The sequence below is a fragment of the Phyllobates terribilis genome, unplaced genomic scaffold (assembly GCF_046119375.1).
Source record: "Phyllobates terribilis strain yellow unplaced genomic scaffold, ASM4611937v1 Scaffold_3__8_contigs__length_932513732, whole genome shotgun sequence".
Classification (NCBI taxonomy): Eukaryota; Metazoa; Chordata; class Amphibia; order Anura; family Dendrobatidae; genus Phyllobates; species Phyllobates terribilis.
The window spans coordinates 338,028,316-338,053,771 of record NW_027362763.1 but is presented as its reverse complement, the minus strand read 5'-3'; the positions used below and the strand labels follow the sequence as shown (position 1 = coordinate 338,053,771).

General features: G+C 41.0%; 1 protein-coding gene across 6 annotated transcripts in view; it reads left to right on the top strand.

Annotated features, from left to right (window-relative positions):
- LPP (LIM domain containing preferred translocation partner in lipoma) overlaps window positions 1–25,456 on the top strand; it is a 281,781-nt gene that overhangs the window by 235,050 nt on the left and 21,275 nt on the right. Inside the window, exon 1 of one of the 6 annotated variants that reach the window (XM_073675190.1) lies at window positions 16,479–16,552. The exons of the other annotated variants lie outside the window; for them this stretch is intronic. The gene's annotated coding sequence lies outside the window, so the exon portion shown is untranslated. Of the gene's footprint in view, window positions 1–16,478; window positions 16,553–25,456 lie in introns of those variants that run through there. 6 annotated transcript variants of the gene reach the window in all.

Below are 25,456 nucleotides of genomic sequence, written 5' to 3'. Positions count from 1 at the left end.
AGCAACAGCAAGCAAGTAATTGCTGGTGTCAAGGTCTTGCCCCCTACATCATGCTGCTCTCAGATTGCATAGCAAAAATCTGCTGACAGATTCCTTTTAAAGGGAACCGGTCGGCTACAGGTAGATTGACAGGACTCTCTTGTACTGTATATACATAGAGACCTTTGGGGCATATCGGACTAGTCCGTTCTCTCCCTATAATTCCTGACTGGCTTTTTAACCTGTTTTCTCTGAAATGCCACATTAGTTCTCAAAAAGAAATACCTGGATGAAATCACACAGCCATGTTCAGATTCCTATTGACCGTTGTTTGGGCAGCAAGAATCTAATGACAGGTTCCGTTTAATCTGCCCATTAACCCATCAGCCAGTCACCTTGACTGTGGCCGTTATAAATGGGACTTATGTCACAGTCCTAAGCGCTGTGCAGTACAAAGGTGCTTCATTATAAATGTGTCGTCAGGCCTTTTAGTGAAATAAAATATTTGCTCTAACACTACACTTGGCAATGAATAGCATTAAGAGCAGAACTATTTGTGTGCTCACAATAAAATGTGCTTTAAAATGAGGATGATCAATTTAGTTTAAAATCTGCTTAATCACAGTTTTGGCCATAATAAGGGAAACTGTAATTTTACAGATTTGGGTGGCGAAATGCTAAAAATGTCCCTGTTGTGTGATGTTTAGAGAGTAATTTATGAGAAGTGTTGTTACTGTTATTTCCAGCACTGTGTAATTTCAATTTAAACCGCTCAATGGCATCATTAAGACCATTATTCCAGAATTCTGAGGACTTTACGTCTAAACGGCAACTTTAAAAAAAAAAAAAAAAAAAAAAATATGAATATTTGAGCAATCTGTTCAGTTATATTACATGGACAGTAATATATCATTCTTTTACGTTATAGATGTTGCATAAAAACTGATTTAACATTTAAATTCTTTGCAAAAATTTAATTTCACTTTACTTTTATGGCAATTTTTTTTATTGTGCACTTTTTAGCTTTAGAAAAATTGCTTGATCAGTAAGGGTCCCGGTCACAAGACCCTCACCAAGTGCAGAAATGAAGAGGGAGAAGTAGAGGCTCATAAAAAGTATTTGTACACCTCTTTAATAGAGAGTTCAGCTGGGAACTGCCCTTTAATTTCAGGAATTGATGGTGGTCTCGGCACGCAGACCTTTAATTTCAGGAATTGATGGTGGTCTCGGCACGTAGACGTTTATTGATCGAAGTGTCTAACGTGTCCTTGTCACGTGTCAAGAGGTTTTCGGAAACTACACTTTTAAGTCTTCTGCCTCTGTAGACTTTGCCTTTTTACCAATACGGTAAATCTCATCTTTCGAGGTGCCACTGTTGAAAATTCCTAAAATGGTTTAACATCTGAATCTGTGAGTAATGGGCCATAATCTTTCATTTTCTTCAGATATCTGCATTTAAAGGATTGCACGGCACTTGGTCATTGGAAAATAAAATAATAAACACTTTGGTAAGAAACATGGTTCTATGGATTAAGACTGCCAGCTCACATTTATAATAACGCCTTGCTTTTAATGTACTTTCATAACAAAATGGTGTATTAACCAATAAAATGACAATTTGTATGTGCGGCAAACACTTATCCCCAGCCCATAACTTATGCAGTATTGCAAGGACTTGTGGGTCAGTGTCTAAAATATCCACATCCTTACGAGGTTCCGCTGTCCTCCTGCTTTCTTCAGCTTCCTCCCACACTGATGATTACATGGTTGCATTGACATGGTGGAAGTTTTTCCGTTCAATCAAATTTACATATTTATGGGCACAATTCTCCAGAGGGCATAGTGTCCGTAATGTCTCACTGAACAGATTCATCACAGTAGATTGTACTCAACACAGAGACTTTTTCTGACAATTGTGCCTTCAATTGCAGTTGTGAAATGCGTACATTTGTGATGAACAAATTAGAAAAAATGGCATTGTAGGTGTTCATTCACCTGCTACCGTGTTGTATGTTTAGTGTAATGACACACAGGCACATCTCTCTTCCCACACACAGTACCGGAGATACCAACAATAAGAATTGTCCTCGTGTGGTCTTGGGGAACATGCAGAATTGGGGTTGTGTATATTGGAGACTGTGAGAGTCCATGTGGTCATATAGGCGTGCTGATGTGACTGATTCCCTTTCCTATGGTCATACAGGCCACATACAGTAAGAGATGTGGTACACTGCAGTGGAGACATAATAAAGATACTGTTTTAGGTTGTTTAATCCCCGGAAAATCTGTTCATGTAGTTGATTATACAGCATCATTTTGTATAATCTCTTATATAAATGGCCCCCATCAGTCTTTTAGTGCCTGTAGGCTGCTGATATTTCTTCCCTTACTTCAGGGGTCTTTTCTTACCCCCGACTGTCTCATTTGTAAAGTTTGAGTAGATAAAAATTTCTGAATCTTGTCTGAATAATGCAATCATATTCTCAATCCCTTCTCACTTTACAGCCAATAAATATTTCAATTACGTTTACTGTGGGCTAAATGAGCTCCCTGCGTCTGATAATACCATTCGGGTTTTTTTCTTCCGAGCCTTTATTGTTTTTGCAGATGAGAAGATAATCAGCTACAGAGTTTTTGATTCACTGGTGGTAATGGCATACTTGGCGTGACATCACCATATAGACGCTGGGTCATTGTATAGTGACAAAGAAATGCCAGAAAGCCGAAAAAGTTAAGGTCAAAACCAACTCAGAAAGAGGCAGTAACTGAAGCGATCTTCACTTTTCATTTCACCATTTTTATGACCTATTAATTACTTTAATGGCAACATGCTAGTTCTAGCCGTCTTTTATTAATGCCACTAAATCACTCTTTATTGTTTCTCAAACACTTACTCTTTCTGTCATGTGGTTATAGTTTTGTTTTGTTTTCCTAAATGGAACGATATATTGTTCTCCAAGTGCCTCGGCCATTACTTATTCTTGCCTCTATTAGTCTGCTTATTCTCCGAGTACGGTTTGTAGGACAGCTATCAGCTGATTCAAGACATTAGAATGTAGAAAACAAATTGTGATAGCATGCATATTATTCTTTAAGAAAAACGGTTACATTGTCTATAGTGTGCATTTATATAAAGGTGGCCAACATTCGGTCGTCCTTCTTCCATACACATGTAAACATGCATGAGTTTTCACAAGTCAATGCCAGATTCTTCTGAATTGGACATACTGAAATCCAACACGAGAGTCTGGAAACCCATATACGTATTGGATAGTTGGCATTAGATCTACTGTGTATAGTCTCCCTCTAGTCCCCTGTAAAACCTACTGCTTCCATACAGTCATCATTTATAGACCAACTCAAGTAGCAACTATTTGCATCAGTTGTGGTTACATGGTTTACTGTAAGGGTGCTTTCACATTACATTTTGACACATGTTAATCAGTCCCATTTGCGGATACGCCTGAATCCCGTTTTGCGTGGGGGTTCAGACATGCGCCCTAACGGGACCAACAAACGTGTGAAAGCACCCTAAGGGTTATCTTCTATCCAACAAAAGATGGCTTCTAAGTTATATTTATAATTTAAAGCAAAACATGATTTATATTTTCTAATATATTTTGGTAAGTATCAGAGGAGTGTTGTGAGAAATCTTTAAGTTGAAATACCCTTGTTTGATATCCCCTAGTAAAGCGGTGCCAACCAGTAGACCTCACTGGAGGGACAAGACGATTGTGATGTTGGACCACCAAGTTTTTCTACAGCAGTGATTAGTCTTTCAGGGTGCGCGTCACTCATTTACATAGAAGTTTTAATGGGTGAATTGTATAGAGTTTTCCTGTGCTGTTAGACCGTGTTGATCTCCTAGAGCCGGGCAGACAAATGGGCCTGGTCATAAGAAAGGCATGGCTTTGGAGTAAGTGCGATAAGTGATGAATTGTGCCTTCTATCACAATTAGTGGCAGTGGAGGAATGAAATAAAAAGAAAATGGTAAAAATCCTTGCAGCCATGGTCTCTGCATGCGTCATATCTTTCCTGAGTTCTTGACAGTAATGGGGAGATCCCAGTAGTTTGACCACAACAGTCAACATGGTATCACCTGTGCTGTGGATAGGTCATACATTGCATTCATAGTACACCCCTTTAAAGCCATTTTGTTTTGTCATTTTTATCTTTTTGTTCTTTGCTCCATCCAGGTACAGTAAAATGCCATTCTAAATTCTGGTGCGCCCTCAATAACAGTTTGTGCAGATCTTGCGTTGCCATTATTCTGCAATATTGGCTTTCATTTCCGCCTAGGAAGAAATTATCATTAGTCACAGTCTTATGCCATTAACATTTTGAAATAGATCAAGGACAGAAACAGAGAGGCTTGGCAGAGAGACCTGGGTTTTCATTTTTATTAAGTAAGATTTGCATTGTACAACTTGGTAGTTAACAGTTCATGTGTTTTCACCTAATGTTCTTTTTTCAGGGCGGAAGGACATTAGAAGGTTTAACTGCACTTAAAGCATAACCTATAATGAGCTCTGTGACCTTGAGGATAATGCTTCTGTATTTTTGTTTTGTCGCTAAATGTATGTTTCGATAGGAAGGGTCTTTACTTGCACAATGCACAGCTTTTAAGGTGAACATTTTTGGTCTTTGCACCTTTAAAATGCTGTGACAAGATCCATAATTGTATGCTTATTGATGGTAAGCCATCGCTGGCAGGGTCTGCTGTCCCTCTGTAGTATTCGATCACTCCCTTTATTACCACTTAAAGTGGTTGCCCACACCTGTCATTACGGGCACGGTGCGCTTTAAAAATAATATACTTGCCTAACGTTCCCCTGTAGCTTCTCCATGCCCCTGCACATGTCTCCTTTCTTCTGGCCTGGCTGGCATACGACTGTTGCAACAAATCGGTGGCCACATCATTTATAAGTATGGACACTGTTTTGCTGCAGGAGTTGCACCGACCTGGCTGGAAGATAAATAAGGAGTGGCGCAGGATCAGTAAGGAAGTATATGGTTAGTTTTATTATTATTATTGCCCTCCTGGACTGTTGTTCAAGTAAAAAAGAGGTGGCCAACCCCTTTAAACCTTTTTCATATGTGCAGCAACTTGGAATTAAGGACTGTTAATATTAGTAATAATTGTATGCGGTCATCTAGAAAACATAAGATATCTGTAGAAATTACTATTTCCCAAACTACTACCTAACATTTTAAGATTATTCTGTCTTGACCAACTAGAACAATGCAATCAGGTCTTCTTAAAGTTCCCCTATATGGAACATTTGCACGAGACTGTTTTTGCCTTGGTTCATTGAAATGCTTTAGAATTAGAGCATTAAGGGCCCCACACACAATAGACAACTGTCAGCTGAACGATGGTCTAGCTCAGGGTTCCCCAACTCCAGTCCTCAAGGCCCACCAACAGGTCATGTTTTCAGGATTTCCTTAGTATTGCACAGGTGATGTAACTATTGCCTGTGCTGATGATGGAATTATCACCTGTGCAATACTAAGGAAATCCTGAAAACATGACCTGTTGGTGGGCCTTGAAGACTGGAGTTGGGGAACCCTGGTCTAGCTGATTGTTCGGCCAGCATACACATCGACTTCTCCATACACAGGAATGCTCGCTTTGACACGCGCCCTTGTGTTCACTACAAGAGAGCCACTGCAAGACTCTTCTGGCAGTGACTTATCTCGCCGATAACAAAAGAATCAGTCCGAGATCAGATATGCTGGATGCATATCTCCCCTGACATCATCTGTAGCGGGAGAGTTTGGAGGCCCCCATGGACATTAGACTGTTGACTGATCCCACTGATGATGGTGGGTTTGTCCGATTAGTCTGTGTTGGGGGCCTTAAGAATCTCAATGGCATGGTTGATTTCTGATTCGTCTGCACTCCTGACATATTCTGTTCTAGAAATTACTTGTATTGTCCATGAAATAACAATAATGGAGCAGCTTTCATATAACTTTTCGTTGTAATTTCTCTGTTTTTATTCTTAGAAATTTATAATAAAGTGAAAACTGGATATTACCATGGTCTTTTTCAAATTGGTGTATTCCCTACATAGTCGGAACTGATTGGAAAATGTTAACTATGTAGGGGGACACATCCAATAACCCAGTGGTCAATGTATTCATCAGAGGAGCTGCAGAACACAAACTGATGAGAAAAGATGTTCCTGCATGATCCCCTGAGGAATACAAGTATTTACTAATGTAGACTAGCTGTCAGTGGTGAATGGTCATTTCAAAGCCAGTTTTCTGAATTGAAAAAAAAAAAGGAAGCCTCCTGCCACATTTCTTTCTTTTCCTACTCTTTCTGCTAATAATAAAATATGCAGGAGCTTTCCTGTACCCAGCATATCTAACTTCTGTGTAGATTTGAATATGGGGAACCATTAGAGTGAATTCACACAATGCAGATGATTTTGCTGCAGGATGTTATACAATTGTCTGATTTCACTTAAACGCCACCATTCAGATGGATAGAACAGATTTTCAGTTGCAGAAATTCCTGTAGTCGAGGAGTCCAACTTAACCTCATGGGACAGCCGTTTAAGGGGGTTGTCCACACCTTTTTTTTTTTTTTTATATATTCTTCAAAGAAGTTTCCCATCCTTTGTTTTCAGGAGCAAACCACAACTGAGCAAAGTCGGCTTTGTGATTTCTGGATGTAGACCAGCAGCATCATTTTGCCGCTGCCCTGAACTGTGCACCTGCAGCATCAGAGGGGCACAGAGGCACGCAAGCTTTATGAGATTGGGAGCTAACAGCGTGCTTGAGCCATCAGGCCAAGGTTCAGTGCATTTGATTACAAGCTCACTAGAAAGCACTTACAAGCTTTGTACATGCTCTATCACTGCCCCTGCACTGCGTAGCACCACTAGATCCAGAATTACTGTAATTGTTTCCTTTATGGATGGATCATTAATATGACTTATTGGTGTTCTAATGACTGGAACTGGCAAATGTAGTCATGTCCCTGCTATAAAAGAGTTCTATAACTACTACAGAGGCTTGGTTCTACTTAGAAGAATCTGCTCCATAGTTGGAATATTCGAGGTGTCCTCACAGGCAACAGATATTTCTTTTCCTGAAAGGTCTAAACTCTATATGCTTGCAAAACCGGTAAGGATGTAATGGGTTGTCTCTTCTTGGTAAATTGGTAAAATTGCCAAGAACTTGAAAAATCAGCTTTTCAATTTACTAATTATTAAAAATCCTCTTTATTTTGAAGAGCAGAGAAATTTTTAATTCTGTAGTTTCCTGCTCATCACCAAGGTTAACGCCAACTCTTCAATCTTTCAGAAGTTGCCAGACTCCTAGGCAAAGGAACACGTGCTTGTAAACTCTTTACTTTAGACTTGCAATCGCTGCTTTGAAAGTGGAGGGATTAATGCATTAAAAGCAAAGTCACAAAAAGGAGTTAAAATTCCCCCAAAAATTCAAGAATTCACACACCAATAAAGGGCAGCAGTATTTACCTGCTCAGATCTCAGAACTAATGCACTCAGGATGCTGCAATATAGGTGCAAAATACTGATGAGACAATCAATCACAACCTGCCAGTTCATGGAGGGGGTGATTGCTTAGTATTAAAATTGCACACAATAAAGGCTTGTATAGGGTGCTGTTCACACAGGTAGTGCAGTGTCTGGCTTACAGCCTATTAGTGACGCTCATACTATTAGACTGGACGGGCTGCCCAACACTATATAAGTGCACCCCACTAGGACAGAGGCCCTAGTTTACAAGGCAAATATTGATAGGCTTGGCTGCACGCTGAATAAAAATAGCTTGCAAAAATCATGAGATTTATAGCAGGGCATAGAGGAAGACCATGCAGACTGCAAGCTAGGAATCAAGATGGAGACTGAAGAGAAGATAACAGGAGGCAAAACTCATGTAGCAGCAAGTAGCTTTGTCACAGACAGATAAAGGGGTACATTATGATGAACTATTAGACTGTGAAGGGTCCATATATTGTTCTTGCACAGGGGCCCTCTTCTGTCTGTGTTAGTCTTTGGTGATCCTACATAGAATTAGGTCAACGATCTACAAGACGTGTGCACAGTGTGATAAACAGAGTGCTTCCTTAACTTCACCTGGGGCAAAGAATGAGGTTCTTGTCCTTGACCTGTATCTAAATATCCTGCCCATGGTAGTGTGGGTTGCTGGCACTGCCCCTCCTTCCTTTTAGTTGTTTCCCCTGACTCATGCGCCATAGAGTACACTGCAAGCATCCAAATTTTTGTTACTGGAATAAACCTACTTTTATCTGCTTTTTTGTTTCCATGTCAGTCTGTGCAGTTTTTGCCAATATTCTTGTTTTTTTATAAATAGTTTAACAATTTAGGACCTAATAAAGATAACTTGTAAGATGCCTTATTGTATATGTTTGGGGTAGACTGGAGTAACTATAGTCTACCGTCTAGTCACAAAAAAATGTCATCAAGTCACTGAAAGTGGTAACACTTTGTACATGAGCGGAATAGTGTTTGAGGAGTGATGATTTTCTTGCAGTTATTGCCCTCTGGTGTTCCTTCAAGTAATGTCCAAAGACCTGAAATTCTAAAACGGGGAATCTATTGGAAGCTTGGCTTTCTTTCCTCCCCAAAGGTACAGATGTTATCCTATTAAAAGTAAGCACTAAAGACACAGATTAAAATCAACAGAAATACTAAAGGGCCATGTTGATAAATGTTTCCCAGCCATGATCTGTAATAAGATATACACTCTGCTGCCGCTGTCAGTAAATTGTGTTCTCGTCTCTGTCAGGAGAACGTTGTTTTTTCTCCCACATTTGTTGCTGCCCAGCCAAGTTGGCAAGCGGCATCGAGACTGCTGCGAAGTCTGCCACTAATTTAAATAAATAATGGCTATCCTCGCTAATTACTTCACAGAGATGCTGTATTGTTGTCACAATCTAAATAGCTGACATTTTCATTCAATCTCCACTTATATATAGTGGCAGGAACGCTAATTTGCCAAGTTAAAGAGAAGCCAACTCTCTAGCTACTTTGTGTTGTCTTCTATTTATTGGCTCTAAATGAATCCCAATATTTTCATGGCTGTTGTTGAGTTGCATACCTGTTTAATGTGAGTGTTGTATGGAGTGCAAAGCTGGCTACACACTCTAGATTCTAGCCACTGCTTCTTCCACTAAACACATGCATGCTCGGCTGAGCTTGCATGTCTGTGGATAGACAAGAAGAGATGAGTTGCCAGTAGAGATATCTGGCAGCAGCTTATTTTATGTGAGAGCAAAAGGATTGGCTATTGAAATCCATCATGTGGGACCCTTCTTTACCCTGGTATCTGTTGTTAAGGAGAGTTGGGGCACCCCTAAACATATTACCGTATTTGCATGCATGGCGCCCCTAATCCCCATCCTGGTATGCATGGCACAGCAATCCCCATCCTGATATGCATGGCACCCCTCATCCCTGTCCTGGTATGCATGGCACCCCTCATCCCTATCCTGGTATGCATGGCACCCCTAATCCCTATCCTGGTATGTATGGCACCCCTAATCCCTATACTGGTATGCATGGTCCCCCTAATCCCCATCATGCTGCACATTAAAAAAATAAACACTCCTCACCTTTGTTCTCTCCTCCAGCGCTGCGTCCTGTCTGTCCGCACTGATCTCTCCATGTGAGCAGCGCATGACGTCACTGCCATGCGCGGCTCACAAGGAGAGATCAGCTGCCGGAAGTCACTGCTCCCCACGCCGGGTCTGTGTGCACGGGGAGCAGTGACTTCACTCTCCTTCATAGCCGGCACACAGCGGTGGAGAGAGGTTGAATATTCATGACCTTTAGTGAGCGGGCACAGGAAATAGCCGGCAGCAGCAAGAGCCGCAGCGTGGCTACACTGTGTACCGCTATTAAGGAGCATGAATATTCAGTGCTCCCCATGGGCGTGGGGAGCAGTGAATATTCATTTTCTTTAGCAGCAGGGACAGTGTAGGCTGCAGCCTCCTGTGCCCCGCTCCTCCACCGATACCGCTCCCCCCACACCTCACATGTATAATCACACCACCCCCCTCCAACATTCGGACTATAAGACGCACCCCCCATTTTCCTCCAAAATTTTGGAGGAAAAAAGTGCGTCTTATAGTCTGAAAAATGCCGTAAATGGTTGGCTGCTATAGCCAGTGGTTTTGCCTGGTATTCATTTCATTAATATATATGGCCACTTTTCGACTTGGACTACACAGTGTGCTACTAAATCACAATTAATAGTGGATAGTGAATTACAATTAATTAAATGTTCCCTTTGTCACCTGTAAGTTGGTAAACATGCAGCCCATGAGTTGGAGGAAATTCAGCTGCTGAATTTCTGTACATTCTCTGATTAGTTGCAAGAGGCAGAATATTTGCCATCTTAATTTGTGCCACCACAAGTCGCCATGTAGCCCTAGCCTATAACCCGATTAACTATTCTGTGACTCGCAAGGTGCAGAATTTTCAGTACAGACGATATGAAAGATGATGCGTAAAAAGTAACTGTAGTTTTAATTCTTATTTGATAAATCAGTAGTACACATGAAAATAGGAAACTTTATAATATATCTTATCAGAGAAATCTGCGTCTTTCTCCGCCAGGTCTGGTCTTCTCAAAATTCTCAATTCTTAGGTACAATCTGTATTCGGTGAAGAATTATTACATTACCAAGATTGGAGATGGCAGTTGCCATTAGTAAGATTATTGGTAGCTGGGAGGGGGAGGGAGGAGCTTTGCCTATAGCTCCACCCTCCTCTCCACTCTCCCCCACCATTGAATTTTATCAATAGTAACTGCCATCTCCTATCTCAGTAATGTAACAACCGGTCTTCGCTGAATACAGATTTTAATCCAGTACTAGGGGTTTTGGGAACCAATGATCAGTCCTAGAGGACAAAGATAAGATATATTACTAAGTTTCTTATTTTCTTGCGTATTATTCATTTATTTAGTACAAATTAAAACAATGGTTACGCTTTAAACTGAGTGTGGTTAGTACCTTGGTTTCCCATTTTGCATTGTTGTATTTGGTTATTTAGTTATTATGTGGTATATAATAATAATAATAATTTTATTTCTATAGCGCCTTCATATTCCTCAGCACTTTACATTTGAGAGGACTTGTACAGACAATAAAGACATTACAGAATAAACATAACTCAACAGATACCAAAAGAAGTGAGGGTCCTGTTTACATACTTCGAGCACCAGTATCAGATACTATAACCCTGCACCTTGGAACTAGGAAAGCTGTGCACTACTTACCCGTACATCAGCATTTACCAAATCTTCCCACAATAGAGCACCATTCTGCGTTCTTGAAGATTGCGAGTTATGGATCTGTCTCGGCCTCATTCTCCTTGTCTTCACTAGACTCTATTGTCTCGTAGAGCTTAGAAAGGGACAACTATGCTTTCTACTGACCATGTATCACCCACTCCACTGAAATAATGGAAAATGTCTGAAAAGAGGTGGCCATTTTTACCTTGTGCCATTTTCAGGTGGTGACTTGTATCATTCAGCCCTCCCATGGCTGCCATTAGTGGCACAATGATTCTCCCTGAGGGTACAATGCAGTATAGTGATACAAGGCCCCGCTACTTTTTATTTGTGCAGTAGACAATTTAATCCAAATGTTTCTCCATAATTATGTTTCAATGCATTTCCACAGAGCATTCATCTCTCGCTCCAGTAATAAAATAGGCAGTCACAGATGAGTACGGTGATTATTCCTCAGATGCATTATCCTGTCTGATCAGAACTAAATCACATGCTACGGCCTACAAGAGGGCATTGTTGTGTGAGCATACAGAACAAGCATCAGGTACCTGGCAGAGGGCAGCTGTTTTCCTTCTTTTCAACCTATAACACATTTAAAGGGAAGGAGGGGTGTGCGCTGGTAATCTATCCCCCGCCCTCACAAGAACGCCGTGTTCTGAAATGGGCATGAAATGAAATGAAGAACTTTTCAGAGTAAATGGGTCAATTTTCTGTCATTCTCTTGATAATTGCTTGTAGAACATCCTGCACCACAAACATCCGTGGATGTCATTTTTCCCCCCTTTCTATTTTATTCTTTACAAATGAGAAAACACACTCTGATGTGGAAACGTCATAATCAGCTTTTGCTTCTGGCTGCTAACATCCAATTTTCTCCGGATTGTTATTACCTAAATGAAGCATCCCAAACACTTCATAAATAAGCCAGCACTCCACAAATTGGCAATGCTTTAAACAAGATGCAGTTGGACTGAATAGAAATGGATTTATCCTATTTTTTTTCTTTTCCTGTTTTGCTTTTGTTCTTTCTCTCCTGATTTTGTCTTAGTCCTTGGGGTGTAAGGACTGGCTTATAGGCTGTATAGTCCTATTCTCTTGTGTGCTGCATTTCCAGCTCACACCATATTATCCCAGATACTAGAATTTTAGATATTCGGGTGCACCACCTAGTCTTTATTTTTCCATCTCAGACCACAGGCTGGCTTATAGAAGGTGCCATTAAAAATGGATAGAATGAATTTCTGAATATTTCAATGTTGTAAGTGTAATGGTTAGTCAGAAGTGATATCACTATGGTGGACGTCTGTCGTTTTTCTAAAGATCATTTAGGCATATTTTTCCAGCTTGTGAATTCTGAACACCTTATGTTAATGATCCAAATTTCCCGATTTTAATTTCATGTCCTATGTGTGATGGCTAGTAGTAAGGAAGCGTCTGCAGCTCTGTGACTACCACTGTAGGCTGGCAGCACTGGGTTCTGACCAGTGCCGACATCTGCATCGTGTCGTGTCACCCCCATATTTGTGCTGCTTTATTCTGGGTTTTGGGATTCCCTCCCATAATCTGAGAACAAACTGATATAGGTTTATTGACTTCCTATGAGATTGGTCCCTAGTTAGTCCAAACATAAAGATTGAGAGCTCCACTAGTACAGGGACTGGTGTGAATGGTGACGGTCTTTGCAATGCTATGAAATATGTTGGCACTATGAAAGCAATGGAAAATAGATGCTTCTTGGATATAGAATCAGTGTCTGGAGCGTAGTCCAGCATTGCTTGATTTGCTTTCTAGTGTGTATGGTATTTGTCACTTAATTGAATAGTCATTTTTTTTCTTTGTACTGTTTAAAATGTTATAAATGTACAATAATTTTGTTTGTAAATCAAGAAAATGCACATATTATTGTATTTCTGCTTCTTCCTCGTAATTTTTTTCCATTTTTATTAGATGTTGTCCACTACTTTATCTTAGGATAGGTCATCAATGTCTGATCAGTTGGGGTCTGACACCCGGCTCCTCCACCACCCCGATCAGCACCTTTCTTTCGGTGTCAGCTGCCGGACAAAAATGCTTCATTGCGGAGCTGCTCCTCCTTCTGATTGTGGCCATGACCTAGTACTGCACATCCACCTCCCATTGATTTGAATGGAAGGCAGATGTGCAGTACCCAGCCATGACCACTATCAGAAGACGGAGCAGCTCCGCAATTGAGCATTTGCAGCCAGCGGCCACTGTTGCTGACACAGAACAGCTGATTGGCGGGGGTGCCTGGTGTTGGACCTCGACCGATCTGACATTAATGACCTATTCTAAGGTCATTCAAGGAGGGGTCATCAATGATAAAGTAGTGGACAGCATCTTCAATCTGTAATTCTCAAAGTGAGGAAATGGTGCCAACACAGGACACTAATCTAATTTTGGAAAACATTACTAAAGCAAGAAAACCAAAGAAGGCCTTATTTGCCCATGATTGAGTTAGGATCACACACTTTTTTACCTTATAAATATACTGTATATCTGTTAAGGGGGCGGTTGCTGACAACTTTATTAAAATGGAACGCAACCGACCCCGGGGTCCGCGATGCAGCCTGGTGGACTGCTGCCGAACACTTTCCGGGTAGACAGTAAAGTAACCAACTTAAATGTAAAACCCTTCCGTGTTACTGCACACAGTAACGGGTATAGCGGTTCGCTCAATCTCCGTTAACGGCACAGGAGATGCGTGACCGGGAAACTATCTGTAGTCCTGTTAAAGCACAGGGACTACAGTGGCGGCGCTAAGATGCGTGTGTGACTACGCCAACGGGTACACTTGCCCCCAGCCGGCGTGCTACCGGACTGATGGGTTCAACTCCACGTGGAGAACCTGCGTTAGCCGTGCACAGGACGTCTGCAGGCTGCTCGGGGTGATAGGCGACCCCTTTGGCTGAGCCAGGCTGCCAGACGAAGCTACCTGCCTCTATGGAGCTAACCTGCCTCTATGGAGCTAACCTGCCTATGCGACCTGTGCTAATCAGCCGAGCGAACTCTGGCATCGGCAGGCCACGGAGTGAACAGCTAGGGAGCACGTGGAACAGAGTTGTCCACACAACGGCATCACTTGCTCAAATGATCAGAGCGCACCGCCATGTTTGTGGGCGGGCCTTTTAGAGACTAAGCCCTGCCCACTGACGCGCCATTGGTGACGCTACCCGTGTACCAATCAGGTGGAGCCAGGTCACCGGGTTAGGTGAGTGCCAAACCACCAATCACGATCCGCCAGGTCACGGGCATGCTCAGTGCGACGAATCCTGGACTTAGATTCCAAGCACCCTGTCTCCCTCTGCAACCTATGCTTAACCTTGCCAGGTACCAATACATGGGAGACAATCCATACGTCTCGTGAACCAGCTAGGCGTTGGGGCTGACGACGATGCTGAGCAGCATCAGCCCTGGCTGGACTGAAATGGGAGACCACAGAAGGTCCTGGACCCATTTCGAATCCAGCCACAGACCAACGCCTAACAATATCTATAGAGTTTACTTTATAAGGCTTAAAGGGGTTGTACTCTGCAACAGCTCCTTTTTCAATGTTTCTAACTGGCCTACTAAAATTTTTATTTTTATAGCATATCCTCCTCCTGGATCTCGTGTTACCTTGCAAACTTGACATGATTCTGAACTGATTCTGTTTAATGGGTTGCAGCAGTCACGTGACACGAACAATGTTAAGAGATCACTGTGGACAGCTTTTTATTATATTACCAGGCACATTGAAAAGGGGTAATCAAATAGTGAGCAACCCCTTATAATGCACCCAAGTGAACAATCTTACTTGTAAGTGGGAGATGAATATAATATTTAGTAAAAGTCAGCTCACCGATAATTTGTTTCCGGACAAACCGCGGGCATCTGCCTGGATCCACAGTCTTTTTGCCAAAACATGTAGGCCGGTTCATGAGCTTCTGTATTTTCTGATACCTTATTTTAACTTTATGAAATAAACATTTAGTCCTATGAGCTTATCTCTGCATTGCTGGACTTTTTCTAAATTTGGGTTGAATACAATAGGTATGTAGTAGGGAAGCGATACATTTCTACCATAGCTATACTATTCTGTACTATAAAGAATTGTATAATATGTCTGCAAAATATGATGTTTTCAATATAAAATACATGCAACTTACTAATTTTGTATGAACTTCCTCAAGTGCCCAAATTTTCAGATCTCAGGAGCTTCACGTCCAGCTTTTGATTGACACAAGAGTTTCATCAGTGGTCTGTGCGAAGGGGGCTGGCGATGTGGCTCGTTTTAGTAGCTGTTTGTCGCAGCCATACGGAGAAGGGGGCTGGCTGAACTATTGAGGTCAGAGTCAGCCTGCCATGACACCGATAATGTTGGTACAGGAAACTCTCCAGATCGAGCACTAGCCAGTGATGGAGCAGCTAAGGCCACCGCAGATATCTGAAGATTGGGACACATTTATAAGTAAAAGAAAAAACATGTATGTAATTTTATATTGAGAATGAATAGCCCTAAAGATATATTTAGTTTTGTTAAAGAATGTACAACCCCTTTAACAAAACTTAGTAACTTTGAATTTTATTTAGGCTTTATCGCACTTCTGCTTTTTTTTTTTTTTTTCTTCAAGAAATGTTGAGTGCTAAGTTTTGTGTATATATGTATTTCTTTTAATTAGCCTTGATATGTATCATTTTTTAATAAGATTGTTCATTCAAAGTAATTTGGTTTATGTTAATCTGACTTGATGCTGAAGATTCACTGGTTATCTCTCTTGAAATATTTGCCTTTAGGAAAGGTTACGCGATTTTGAATTAGCAAATTTGCACTGGCGTACATATCATCATCATTTACATACAATGCACTTGCTTATTGCCGATCTATGTATTAGAAGTCATTTATTCTAATGCCAGCGCACCAAGTGTCTGATCTGTGTCCATCACTTAGAAGCAGAAAGGAGCTAGGCTTTCCATATTGTCTCAGCAGTAAGGTCTACACTTGTCTAAAACCAGTATATTGTAAAGAAAGACCAGCGGAGAGTATAGCCGTCATATGCATGTCTTTAGATGTACACCAAAAATATTTGTATTTCTTAAAAGTACAAGAAAAGCCCCAGGCTCATGTACTGTAACGTAACACCCTTTGTAATTAAATAACCAAGTAAGAATGTGACCGAGTATTAACCCCTTCTTTCCTAACCCGACTCCTTGGTGCACTTGTACACTCCGAAGAGAATTTCCAGCCCCATTACATTTAATCCATGACGTTAGCAGGTAATCTAAAAATAAATTTTGCTCTGAATTGTAATGAGTTTTGGGATAGCGCTTCACCCATTGATGCGATGGGGTGGTTGACGTTGCGGTAAACAGATTGTTCCGTCTTCAGAGAAACTTTGGGCTTAGTCAGACATAGTGAGAAGCCTGACGGAGCTGCCATTAAATGGGTTAATGTGATGGCGTCTGAGATGTAAAATTACATGCGGCATCCACCTACTCTCTGCTACATATAAATGTGATCAGCAGGAGATGTGCAAACCCATAAAACACTGTACTCTGTGCCGAATTCTCCTGCTGCACTACTTAAATATAAATCATACTGACAGTACAAAGGAAAACTTCTAACTCGGGAATCTAGGAGCAAAGTTACTATGTAGCGAAGCCAAAGTTTGGAAATAAAAATCTTGTAGGTATGTTTGACGGTTTTAGATTAATGCATGGTCCTCCTGAGCTGGTAGTGAGTGTTAGATTGGTTTTTGGCCACAGAGGGTTGAAGTGTACAGGGGATGGATAGTTGAATTTTGTTCAGGTTTCCCACAGACACTCTCAGTAAAACAGAAGCCATCATCTCCATTTAGAAGTGTTCCTTTCTCTGCAGAGCATTTCATGGTTGGGTGAGTTTTTACTGTGACTATGAAGTCCCCAAGCAAAGGAAGCTGCTGCCTTTTACTTGAGGGCAGTGTCTCAGCCCTCTCAAGATTAAAAATGTTATTTCCTCTTTCTTTTCCCTTGAAGGATGATTACATTAAGAGCTCTGTGTCTCCTAGACAGAAGTAAATTAAGGACAGTGGGATGTTTAATAGATTAAATGGAACAGATCGACACATATTCATTTGCAACAGGATGCAAAGAGGTAAAGTTATATAAAGCTTGATTTAATCTATCCAAGGAAGCTGGGTGCACCCGACAAATAGATTTGATATTTGCTGGGCTACTGTTTGCACAGGCCTGGGGTAAACTGCAGTGTATACATAATTCAGTCATGTACATGTGTATAGTCACCAGCCTAGACACCCTCCGGATCTTGCAGGGGTCAACAGAAATACTTGAGTACAGTCTGGGAACTAAGCTTCTTGGCTTTGTTTGGCCATACACTCAGTAAACTAAAGAGGTAAATAAATTGAACAATCGATGGGTTAAATAATTTACCAAGAGTGAAGCTTTTCTTGAAATTTTTACCTGAATCATCCATCTTTTATTGGTAATATTGAGACATTTCTCTAAATCACTTATATGTTGAGTCATTGTCAGTTTCCACTGTTATGTTGAAGAAGTATAGGCAGTACACATTAGTCTAAAGTTTATCAAAATGGACAATTTTAAAACCGAGGATTGTTTAAAAAAATAAATTCAGCTTGCAAGAGATCCCCAGTTAACTATTGATCACCAAAAGGGATGGCTTGTTCAGTATTCATCACCAGAATGGATCGCCAGCTCACTATTGATAACCAAAAGGGATCACCAGCTCACTGTTGATCACCAGAAGGAAATGCCAGCTAATTATTGATCACCAGAAAGGATCACTAGCTCTCTATTGATCACTGAAGGGATTGCCAGTTTACTATTGATAACGAAAAAAGGTATTGCTAGTTCACTATTGATCACCAGAAAGGATCGTTAGCTCACTATTGATCACCAGAAGGGATTGCCACCTCACTATTGATCACCAGAAAGGATCGCCAGCTCATTATTGATCACCAGAAAGGATCGGTAGCTTTATTGATCACCAGAATGGATCGCCAGCTCACTGTTGATTGCTAGAAAGAATCATTAGCTCACTATTGATTGCCAGAAGGGATTGCCAGTTCACTATTGATCAGAAGGGATTGCCAGTTCACTATTGATCACCAGAAGGGATTGCCAGCTCACTATTGATCACCAGAAGGGATTGCTTTCTCACTATTGATCACCAGAAGGGATTGCCAGCTTACTAATAATCACCAGTAGGGATTGCCAGCTCACTATTAATCACCTGAAGGGATTGCCAGTTCACTATTGATAACGAAAAAAGGTATTGCCAGCTCATTATTGATCACCAGAAGGGATTGCCAGCTCACTATTGATCACCAGAAGGGATTGCCAGCTCACTATTGATCTCCAGAAGGGATTGCCAGCTCCGTATTGATCACCAGAAGGGATTGCCAGATCACTATTGATCACCAGAAGGGATTGCCAGTTCATTATTGATAACGAAAAAAGGTATTGCCTGCTCACTATTGATCACCAGAAGGCATTGCCAGTTCACTATTGATCACCAGAAGGCATTGCCAGTTTACTGTTGATAATCAGAAGGGATCGCCCGTCCACTGTTGATAACCAGAAGGGATCGCTTGTTCACTGTTGATAACCAGAAGGGATCACCAGTTCACGATTGACCACTAAAAGGGATCACCTGTTCACTAATGATTGTTCTTTACTCACCCGTTGTCATTAAATACGTATGCCCAGTTTGAACGCCTGTAATGGCCAATGTATACTTAAATGTGTACAGCAGTGTTGATATAATGACTGGTCATCAGATGATCATTTGATCAACCATTAACCTCTTTGTGTAAAATGTTTGGTCACCTTTAAGAGTGTGAATGTGGTGGTGTACTGCTATAATAATATCAGGAGATGCAATAAACATATAAAATAAAAAAAAATTGCAAACAAGTGAACCTCTCCAAAGAAAGGACATGAGAATCCTTCTTTTCTTATATTGTTACTATAGCTTAGGTGGAAACTTGCTACTGTTTTGATCACATGACTAAATATTGGTCTTTTCATTGAATCTGGTAAAATATTGGCCCTACAAGACATCTTATGTAATGCAGAGCTCATTTGGATGACCTCCATCCATATCATTCCTCGCTCAAGCAGTCTACCCTGATCTCGAAAAATAATGTCATTTTTAGACTGCGTGCAGCTGCCTGATGTAATATTGGTGGGTGTTTTGTGACACATGTTGCTGTGAGTCGCTCACAGAAAGTATATATTATTTTCAAACTGAGGAGATGGAGGGAACACAAGTTTCTTTCTGCAAAGTCACACAGCTGTTTACTGGATACAGTGCTACTACTCGGGTTCTGCCAAAACCCAAGGAAAATTCACACTTGGCAGATGGAAGCAACTTCCTCCACTGTCAACAGGCACAGAGCAGCTCTGGATGTTATTTTATTTTTGTGTGGGAGTTTATGCTGCTATTTGAAGAAGTGAGTGCACAGACATTCAAGCCAGGAAAGAAAAAAGAAAGCGTAATGTTGCCATTAAAGTTGATGCTAAGAAAAATACTTATTTTATGTAAACATATGGTAATGAAAAAATGGAATTGGCAAACTTTATCATCGACTCATATTTAAAAAGTCACTATAATCAACAGCAAACGGTGTAAGAGGATTTTTGTGGGTAGAACTTATTTAGGGAAACGTAACCTAATCGACCTTGTACTGTCATAGCACTGTGATCTAGTGACATAACTGACGTAACTATCATTTTAGGAAAACCTAGTTTTAGGAACTTTTATCCCTATTAGAATGGAAAGGATGTGCGCAAGCTCGATCACCACTCCATTTATTCCCTTATAGGGTTGCCAATTGCTGCTGTTTTACGGCAGCCCCATAGAGAATAGATGGGGCGGTGGTTGGGCATACCCACTGCCACTACATTCTAACAGGAATAAAAGTGCCCCATCAGAATAAAAATTCCCTGTTCTGCTGGGTGGTGCTGGTCCTGGTAATTGGACCCCCACCAATCAATAAGTTGTCGCCTATCCCATGAATAGATGATAACTTGTTTTCATCAGAATCCCCATTAAAAAAAGAAGAAAACTATAAGCAATAACAGCAGCGGTGACCTCAAATTATTCTCCAGATTATTTTTTTAGATTTTTTTTTTTTATTTCTGTTGCTTATGTAACGCCTACTTCTTAAACACTGTGTTGCCATTTGCATCAATTCCTGTCCCCAATGGGGCTCACAATACAGTTTCCTGGGAGTTTGGCTAGTGATAACTTCCAGTAAAGTTATGTGGAACAAATAGTAAGGTTTGGGATTCTCTACTAGTTTCATCTTGAAGGAAAGTCGTGTAAATGCCAAGTTGCGTAGTTGTCCTTCTCCGAGCAGCACATTTAGGTTTCTGTAATTCCAGGAAAGCCTTATCTCCAGCTAGAGAGGGGAATCATTAGCAGGAGTCGGCTTCTCCCTGCCATGTCTGCCGCTATGTTTTATTTAAAGCCTCTAACAGCCAAGTGCTAGCACTGAACACAGAAAATTGATTGCACTTCTCCAAAAAGCTATAAATTTGAAAACTCCTTTGGTGCCGTCGGTACGTTTTCATAGATGTCGTGTAATTTGATTATGGATGAGAACTAGAATAAAGTATTCGTGCTCACATTCTATTTTAGTCTCTCCTGTCACAACAGCTGTAAATGTATACTTTTACTGGATAGCTGGTAGTCCAAACATTAGAAAACCATTCAGTTTTGCTTAGCCAGAGTCTCCTTCCATTTCACCCCAAAGTTTTAGATACATATTTTTTAATCCCTGGTGTGGATCGTACATGCAGGTTTTCTATATCCAGATATTACTCCGTTTTGCACCATGTTGGCTAACATAGGTATGCCTGCAGTATTCCCATTAAGTAGCATATTTGTAATCAGCAGATCGTCATAGGTTCCAGGTCCTGAAACCCCTGACATTAGCCTGGTAGTCACTGGCATGTGGTGTTTCAAGGCAGGTGTGGGATCATTCCGGTATATTCTCACACCACATCTGCCTTGGAAACCCACATAAGATGGCCCATATTATCCACTTGGGCATATGACTAAGGATAAAGGTCAGGAATTTGACTAGGCCACTCCAAAGTCTTAATTTTGTTTTTCTCAAGCCATTCAGAGGTGGACTTGCTGGTGTGTTTTGGATCATTGTCCTGCTGCATAACCCAGGACAATGATCCAGCTTGAGGTCACGAACAGATGGCCGGACATTCTCCTTCAGGATTTTTTGGTAGACAGCAGAATTTATGGTTCCATTTACCACAGCAAGTCTTCAAGGTCCTGAAGCAGTAAAACAGCCCCAGACCATGACACTACCACCACCATATTTTACTGTTGGTATGATGTTCCTTTTCTGAAATGCTGTGTTATTTCTATGCCAGATGTAATGGGACTTGCACCTTCCAAATAGTTCAACTTTTGTCAGTCCACAGAGTATTCTCCCAAATGTCTTGGCAATCATCATCATGTTTTCTGGCAAAATTGAGACGAGCCTTTGTTCTTTTTTCTCAGCAGTGATTTTCATCTTGGAACTCTGCCATGCATGCCATTTTTTCCAGTTTCTTTCTTATGGTGGAGTCATGAACACTCACCTTAACTGAGGCAAGTGAGGCCTGCAGTTGTTTGGATGTTGTTGTGGTGTCTTTTGTGACCTCTTGGATGAGTCGTCGCTGCGCTCTTGGGTTAATTTTGTTTGGCCAGCCACTCCTGGGAAGGTACACCACTGTTCCATGTTTTTGCCATTTGTGGATAATGGCTCTCACTGTGGTTCGCTGGAGTCCCAAAGCTTTAGAAATGGCTTTATAACCTTTTCCAGACTGATAGTCTCAATCACTTTGTTTCTCATTTGTTCCTGAATTTCTTTTCCTGAATTTCTTTGGATCAGAGCATGATGTCTAGCTTTTGAAGATCTTTGCGTCTACTTCACTTTGTCAGGCAGGTCCTAATTAAGTGATTTCTTAACTGAGAAGGTGTGGCAGTGATCAGGCCTGTGTGTGGCTAGGGAAATTGAACTCCGCTTCCCAAAAATGTGATAAACCACAATTAATTTGTTTTAAGGGGGAGGGAGGAGCAATCACTTTTTCACACAGGGTTATGTAGGTTTGGATTTCTTTTTCTCTTAATAATAAAGACATTCATTTAAAAACTGCATTTTGTGTTTACTTGTGTCATCTTTGTCTAATATTTAAATTTTGTTTTGTGATCTGAAACATTTTAACTGTGACAAACATGTAAAATAGTAAGAAATCAGGAAGGGGGCAAACACCTTTTCACCCCACTGTATAGAAGTAGATGTGTATATGATACAGTGTAAGATGCTTATTTTTACACTGTGCTAGCTGTGCTGTGATAGTGCTAGGCCAGCTTGATACTGGCTTCTAGGAATACACTATTTAACAACTACAACCAGGGGCGGACATATCATTGGTGCAACTTGTGCAGCTGCCCAGCAGTCCAAGAGGTAAGGGGCCCACTACCACCTTCAAAGCAGGTGAAATTGTGCAATATGAGGCTATGTGCCCATGATGCAGAAATGCTCCGAATTTTTTCCTGAGCGTTTCTGCATCTCCCTGGCAGAAAAAAATCATGCGGATTGTACATGCGTTTTCCTGCCAGGGACATGCGGATATGAAGCGTTCTTCACATGCATTTCCGCATGCGGGTTGACAAGCACTTTCCAAGCGATTTTAGCATCACTTGGAAAGTGCTTGTCAACTTGGTCACACTATATAAATCCATGCAAATGGCATGGATTTATATAGTGTGACCGTAAAGAATGTTAAAAAAAAAATAAATCTATACTTATCTTCTGATGGTCCCCGGAGTCTTGATTCGCTCCGTCCTGGCTTGCTGGCAGCCCGCGGTACACTGCACTGAAGGACCTGCTGTCACATGATTATGATGTCAGCGCAGGTCCTTCAGTCCACCGCGATCTGCTGGCAAGGGAGGACAAGCGCAGCAGGGGCCATCAGAAGGTAAATATGATATTTATTTTTTATTTTATTCTTTTTTTTTTTTTTTACAGGTTCTATGGTACCTGGGTCCGGAGGAGAGTCTCCTGTCCTCCAGACCCGGGTACCATCCGCACATTGAAACGCATGGATTCCACATGTACAGATCCAGTGATGCGGAATCCAAGCGATTCAATGCAAGTCAATGGCGGCGAAAACGCAAAAATAATTGGTAATGCTGCGTTTTTTCCCGCAATGATAATCCGCAGTGGAAATTTCCGCAGTGGAAATTTCCGCAGCATGTGCACAGCACATGCAGATTATCATTGGGGAACATGGCAGGCCTTCTACCAAGCGTCTTTTAAGCGTTTCTGCAGCGTTTTTGCCGCTGCGGAAACACTTAAAAAAACGCATCGTGGGCACACAGCCTGATGAGCTATTAACCTTCAAAGGGCCCATGATGTATTGTTCTTGAACAGGGGCTCTCTTCTGTCTGTGTCCGCTCTTGACTACAATGTTTTAGGGGTTTTGTTCACATGACTCTGACATGTATTTTACAAGGTGATCTGTGGCAGAAATCTTAAATTAACACTAGTATCGGCTCAAGGATAAGCCCCGTTATAATGTGGATACTGCAAATAGAATGAATATGCTCACTTTTCCCACAAATGAAACATTTTTTCCATACCGTGTAAACTTGCACTGAATGCTGAAAATCAGCAAATTTGATCATTTAGCCACAGATTTCCCGCCAGTATCCGCATTAAATCCTGAGGGTCTGAAGGAGTCAGTCTCTAGCCTTTTTCATATGCTGTATACTATTTTGGCACAGAATTATAGAAGAGAAGAGGCAAATAAGTATAGCCACGTTCAAATAGGACTAAGCAACAGTACATGTGAAAAAGACTTAGGTATACTAATAGATCATAGACTGAACATGAGTCAACAGTGTGATGCAGCAGCAAAAAAGGCAAATACAATTCTGGGATGTATTAACAGAAGCATACAGTCTAGATCACGTGAAGTCATTATCGGTCTTTACTCCTCTTTGGTCAGACCTCATCTGGAATACTGTGTACAGTTTTGGGCACCACATTTTAAAAAAGACATAGACAAACTGGAGCAAGTTCAGAGAAGAGCGACCAGAATGGTGACTGGTCTGCAAACCATGTCCTATGAGGAACGGTTGCAGGATTTGGGAATGTTTAGCTTGCAAAAAAGAAGACTGAGAGGAGACTTAATAGCTGTCTACAAATATGTCAAGGGCTGTCACATTGTAGAAGGATCATCTTTATTCTCATTTGCACAAGGAAAGACTAGAAGCAATGGGATGAAACTAAATGGGAGGAGACACAGATTAGATATTAGAAAAAACTTTTTGACAGTTAGGATGATCAATGAGTGGAACAGGCTGCCACGAGAGGTGGTGAGTTCCCCTTCAATGGACGTCTTCAAACAGAGGCTGGACAGACATCTGTCTGAGATGATCTAGTGAATCCTGCTTTGAGCAGGGGGTTGGACCAGATGACCCAGGAGGTCCCCTCCAACTCTACCATTCTATGATTCTATGATTCTATGAAAGGAGGAATTGTTTTGTGTTGTTTTTTTTTTCTACCGTTATGGTTAATTTATCACCGCTCTCTCTTTCCCTCAGTTACCTAGCATTTAAAAACTTTCAGATTTTGGCATAAAACAAATTTGCACCATCATTTGCACGTTTCTTAATTCTTATGCTACTGATTCACTGCAGTTGTCAGTGTCTTGGAACACAACTTACTTCTTTTACTCATTTCTTCATGTTGCATTTTCTTCATATTATACATTAATCATTTTAAGATTCGCAAGAAATATGTTTAACTACTTAAACGAAGTATGTTGTTTTAATATTTGGTTTTATAAAGAAAAGGCCATCTAGTTTACCCTAAGACAATCTGTGCCCCAACACTCTGGTGAGTAAAGAATGCTTGGAGCTTACTTGTGGCACCCATTTGAAAAGTGAGCTGGCAAGTGGAACAGCTAATGTTTTCCAAATGTCTTAGTCATTTCACTTCTGTGCCATGCTGAAGTGATTTCTGCTCAGGAGTCTGTCTAGTTCTCGGTTCTATTCTAAGCAGAACGTCATTCCCCCTCCACTTCATAGTGTAATCTTACAAGAGAGTGTTAAGCTCTATATTTCATTGCATGCCAATGCAGACA